General features: G+C 32.9%; 1 pseudogene; it reads left to right on the forward strand.

The window, feature by feature from the left end:
• Positions 1 to 556: 556 nt before the first annotated feature.
• On the forward strand, positions 557 to 2767 carry LOC115971138 (annotated as a pseudogene).
• Positions 2768 to 6456: the final 3689 nt, after the last annotated feature.

Consider the following 6456-nt stretch of genomic DNA (forward strand, 5'->3'; position numbering starts at 1 on the left):
AAAAAAAAAAAAAAAAAAAAAAAAAAAAAAAAAAAACCTTTGAAATACCACTAACATAACTACATCTATAACTATTTAAGCCATCCATGATATCTATTTCTTATTAATAACCATAAAATTTACAACTAGCAAGGGGACATACAAAGTAATAAAGAATAAATGAAGGAAGAAAAAAAAAATGAAATCAAATGTCAATTAGTAACTATTATTTGGAAAAAAAAATGGTGGTAAAGAGGAGTAAGAAATAAAATAGAGATGGCTATACAGAGGACATTAAAAACTTTATAGTGCAATCAAATCAATAATTAAATATAATAATACCAAAAAAAAAAAACTCTTTATAAAGTCTAGGGACTAAAATAGTATTTTATTTAAAAAATTATCACACGTAACGTGCAGGCCTGCGACTAGTTTAATAGTAATACTCAAGACAACATCATAACTCGGTAATGGCAAATCTCTTGTTTTTAATTGACTATATATCGAGCTGAGTTAGTCGCATTTCATTTACAAACAGAGTGAAAAAATGACAGGGAGAACTAGCTAATTTCTAGTAATGGCAAGGCTCTTGTTTTTTATTTTTCTTTCAGCAATTATCACTACAGAAGCTTAACAAGGGGAAATCCATTGTAAACCTTGGCTCTTTTTTAACACCTACCACCAATTCTTCATGGCTGTCATGTTTGGCTTCTACCAACAAGCCAATGGCTATGCTATAGGAGTTTTTCTTGCTAGGATTCCTGAAAAGACAGTAGTCTGGACAGCTAACCGAGACGATCCTCCAGTTCTTGCTAATGCTACATTGAATTTCACTATCGATGGTAGAATCATCCTGCAATCGGCACAGGGCAAAGAGACCAACATTGCCAATCCTTCAGACGGTGCAATATTCGCATCAATGCTTGATTAGGGAAACTTTGTTCTCTATAATTCTAATAATAAGATAACATGGCAAAGTTTTGATATTCCAACCAATACTCTTTTACAGGGTCAACGCCTCACAGCGGGAAAAGAGCTAGTTTCGAGTGTTTCAGAATCTGATCAATCGACAGGAATATTTCGATTGAAAATGCAGACAGATGGAAACCTTATGCAGTACCCAGTGCAAACCTCAGACACGGCTCCATATTCTTATTGGACTTCATGGACAGGTGGAAAAGGTGATAATGTTTCACTATGTCTTGACGATGATGGCCATCTCTACTTGTTCAATACCAATACATACCTAAAAAATGTGACACAAGGCGGATATCCGACAAAAGATACAGTCTTATCTTATGAGAATTGATGTCGATGGCATCTTCAGGCTATTCTCACACAATTTAGATAGGAATGGCAATTGGTCAGTCATATGGTCATCTTCTGATAATAAGTGTGACCCTAAGGGCTTGTGTGGCCTCAACGGGTTTTGTACTAATATTGGTGGAGAAGCCATTTGCTCATGCATTCCAGGATTTGCAAGTGTTAACCAGGGGAAATGGAGTTCAGGCTGTGAAAGGAATTTCACTGCAGAAAGTTGCAAAAGCAAAGATGGAAGTATCAATTATACCATGGAACCAATATCCAATATTGAATGGGAATTTAATAATTCTTTTTCCATTCTGCCATTATTAACTAAAGAGGAATGCAGAGCAGCGTGTCTGGAGGACTGTAACTGTGAAGCCGCTATGTTCAAAGACAGTACGTGCCAAAAGCTAAAGCTTCCTTTCAAATATGGAAGAATAGTACTAAGTGATTCAAACATAGCATTCATCAAGGTAGGTATGTCTACATCCACCATACATAACATTGCGCCCATGGGTAGCCAAAAAAAGCATCCAAAGGCCATACTAATTATAAGCATCTCACTTGCTGTTTTCGAACTCATTATGTTATTGATTTTTGGGATTTTTGTTTATAGAAATTGTGTTTGGGGATATAAAAGGGTCAGTAATAATGGAAATGTTGGTTTGAGCATGGATTTTTCTCTAAGGTCATTTACTTATTTAGATATTGAGAAAATGACTAATCATTTCAAGGAAGAGCTAGGTAGGGGATCATTTGGGACCGTGTACAAGGGAACAATATTGAATGGTCAAAAGCTTGTAGCCGTCAAAAGACTAGGGAAAGCATTGGCAGAAGGGGAAAAAGAGTTTCTAACCGAGATTAAAGTTATTGGTAGAACACACCACAAAAACCTTGTCCATCTACTCGGGTATTGTCATGATGGAGAGAATAGGCTATTGGTATATGAGTACATGAGCAATGGGACACTTGCAGATATACTCTTCAAACCTGAAAAACAACTTTGCTGGGATGAAAGAATTGAAATTGCACACAACATACCAAAAGGAATTCTTTATCTTCATGAAGAGTGTGAGTCACAAATCATTCATTGTGACATAAAGCCGCAGAATATACTCATAGATGAATATGGGTGTGCGAAAATCTCTGACTTTGGATTGGCAAAGCTACTAAAGCCAGACCAAACCAACACTTTTACGGGCATCCGAGGGACAAAGGGGTATGTTGCACCAGAGTGGTATCAAAAACAACCAATTACAATCAAAGTAGATGTATATAGTTTCGGAATTGTGTTGTTGGAGCTTATATGTTGTAGAAAGAATGTGGACTAGAATCTTCCTGAAGAATGGTTAAAGTGGGACTTTGGTGCATTCTTGATGATCCATCACTTCGTCCTACAATCAAGAAGGTTTTGCTAATGCTGGAATGGAATTTAGATATCCCAATCCTTCCAAGTTCAACTTCTTCTCTTAATATAGTGTAAAATGTGTTTGTATTTTTTTTTTCCTAAGTCCCTTGTGCAATGTAAAATGTGATATGCTACTTGTACCCTTTTTAAAATCCAAAACTGGATTTGAATTGGACCCTTTGCTCTATCTAATATTAGAATCAATGATCTAGTTATTTTTTAAAATTTGAGTCTTAAAGAAGTTAACTGACCCTTATAAGCATTCTACCGGCCAAAGTCATTTGGATGAAGTAGGTGCGGTCACTGCCCCCTCACCACTTAATCCTCCCGCATTGCATTATGACGTGTAACCATCTAAGCACTAATGGGACTTGCCATTATTCAAACCCACACGTCCTGTACTTCATAGGTATGATAGATTACAAGAACTTCTTACAACTAAGCCACCTCCCAAAGTAGCCATTCTTCATTTATGTTAGGTTGATGTGTTTTGGTATTGTCAAACCATGCCAAATTATGTGTCTTTTATTGAGTTTTAATGTGTCTTAAAGTTGTAATTGAAGACCAAGTTGAAGAGTTACTAGTGAACCTAATCAAATCAAGCTGAGAGAGAAATGGAACAAAAGAAAGTGAGGTCTAATCATTTCCCTCATCAATTTATCACGGTTTGACGGTATTAGAATATATGATCATGATTTTAAACATGTCTCTGCTCTGTCTCTCATATAAATGTCATGTATTAAGCTCCACTTATTTAGGGAAAATTTTAATCCATAGATGATATTAGTGTTTTAATAATGATTAGATTCATCCTTTCATGCTATATTTCAATCCCTAGTAAATATTTCCTGCCACACCAAGCAAATGTGAAATGTCTATACTAGTACCATTTGTTTGAGAGGGAGAGAGAGAGAGAGAGGGAGAGAGCAACTTACACTTAGAATTTATCTTTTTTTGAGTCATTGATTGTAATCCAACTGATTCTAAAAATTAAAAAAAAAAAAAAAAAAATTGTTAAAGTATAATACGTACATCCCTGAAAGCATTCATAAATTAGTTATTTTCTTATTTGATTGTAACCCAATTGACTCCGTATTTTGAATTTGTGAGGCCAAATTTCACAATTGGAGCTAACTTTGCCAAAAGTGGTTCATCTGCTTTACCTGGATTGATTCCATTCAGCTTCTTAGATTTCAAGCTCGCTCCCTTGAGCTACTATCAAAGGGTACATTTTCAAGGCAAATCATAAAACAGAGCTAAGTTTTTGTATTGCCAAACATCTGTCTTAGTCCCTAAAATATTTGTGAATTTTTTTTTTTTTTTTTTCAATTCGATAGTTACAATAATTAAGGTGGGGGAATTTGAATCCTAATTTTCAATTTAAAAAACTGCCATTGAACTGCAAGGTTATTGGTTTAAACTTAGCACTGCATTGGGACTTTGAAATTAAACATCCCGTGTTGCTTGGGTTATAACTAACTAGTAAAAGAGACCAAGTGAGGATCTGAAATTGGGATTTCAGAATGTCAAAGAAAATACTCCAAGAATTCACCATTGCAAATCGGCACCAGGTACGGGGACGAGGATTAATTGAGCTCAGCAAACTTATTGAACATTTATTATAAGATTGAATTTTGTTATAGGAAAATATTTATAGCTCTGCAAGAAATGGTTTTGTTGGGCTAATTGAAGTCAACAAATTCTACTGCCTATGCGCTGCATATAAACCAATTGAGTACAATATTTACTTATAACTTCTTATGTTACATACACAAAATTCGACCTCCTAATGCACTACAAGTAGTCTGTCATTGCGCAATTAGTGCGTCCCCTAATGCACTACCCAAGTCGGTGCTTTATTTTTTATACGTGAAATGATGCCTCTATTAATGCACTGGAAATTAAGTCAAGTCTCCTTCACCCCCAAATGCACGGTCAGTTAGTCCTCCTGTTCTCCACTAATATACGTTACAAGACCAAGAAAGTCCTCCCCCAAAATACACGGCCAATTAATCATATGCCCCTAAAGGCCAATTTGTCAAGAAAATAATTGAAAGGACACCACACATCATAAAATAACCTATTATTGACAAATGACAAATGACAAGTAGGGAGTCTACTCTACCCAATCATGCTTGAAAAAATAAAATTTTTCTAAAGTTGTGGTTTCATATTCAATAAACACTAAAAAGAATCTCAAAGTTGATGCAAGAGATAAACATGCTTATGAAATTTTTTTGAAGGTTTAAGTCATATTAGTAAAAACTAAAAAGCCTAATGTCTTCAAAGTTTATGGTGAGCAACTCAGCAACCCCTCCCTTATAAACGTTTTCAATCACACAGTTGTAGGGCTTAGTGGTGATGTTGCTATGTCCATAGATGCAAGCGCACTGGATACGCATTTATGTAAAACTAAGCTTGCAGGTATTAATTCAATAATTGTACTTAGGCTTATAAAATATGTAGATTTTAAATTATATGTTTATATACAGATTTAGATATATAATTAGGTTTTTTTTTGGTTTAATTATAGTGGACTCTTTGTTTTCTACATTAAATTAACTTATTTGGCACAAAAATTAAAAAAACTTAGATTAGATAAGATACATGGTGCAAAATTAAACTTTAATTAAAATCTAATTTTTACATAGAATTAACTCACTTGACACAAAAATTTAAAAACTTGGATTAGATGGGACAGTTGGCGCAAAACTAGACTCTAATTTGAATTCCAATTTGAAATCTAATTAGATTTTCTCTTAGCTTTGCCTATGTAACCCCGTGCATATGCACGGATACATTTAAAAACAATCACAATTGCAAATATATAATTTAGAATCTAATTAGATCTAGACTCTTTTGTTTTTACATTCAATAATTTACTTGCCACAAAAATTAAAAAATTAGATGGAACACATGCGCAAAATTGAATTCCAATTAAAATTCAATTTAGAATTTAATTGAATTTAGACTCTTTAATTTTTGCAATTAATAATTCACTTGAACACGAATTTAAAAATTAGATGAGATACATGGTGCAAAATTAAACTCTAGTTTAGAATTTAATTGAATTTTCTCTTAACTTTGGCTATTAATATATATATATATATATGTGTGTGTGTGTGTGTGTGTGTATAACTTATAAACTTGAATTTTTTTTTAGTTATACAAATAAAAGACTCATAAATATAAAATCATTCAAAAATTATATTTTTTTATGATTTACTTATATTGGACTCCTCGTTTTTTTACACCAAAGTTACTCATTTTACATAAAAATTAAAAAATTTAGATTAGATGGAACAAATGGCACAAAATTAAACTCTAATTAAAATCCAATTTTTACAATGAATTAACTCACATGAAACAAAAATTTAAAAACTTATATTAGATTGGACACATGGCGTAAAATTAGATTATAATTTAATTCCAATTTAAAATTTAATTGGATTTCCTCTTAATTTTACCTATTATTATATATATTGATTAATAATTCAATGGATGACCAGCTGAAAGACTTTGAATATAATTAAAAGCATGCAAAAACTTCTCATTCCAGCTAAGAAAGAGACTAAAGGGAATGATTCTTATTCTATATATGCAAAGTTTTTTGGATATACACAAGTTGTGACTTTTCGTCCCTAGGAAAGACTCGAGAATGCATCATTTTTTTTTTTAATAACTATTTCCTTCCAAACACCTTCCAAAATATATATATATATATATATATATATATATATATATTGGAAAGTAATACTCAAGGG

Source organism: Quercus lobata, chromosome 12 (assembly GCF_001633185.2).
Source record: "Quercus lobata isolate SW786 chromosome 12, ValleyOak3.0 Primary Assembly, whole genome shotgun sequence".
Classification (NCBI taxonomy): Eukaryota; Viridiplantae; Streptophyta; class Magnoliopsida; order Fagales; family Fagaceae; genus Quercus; species Quercus lobata.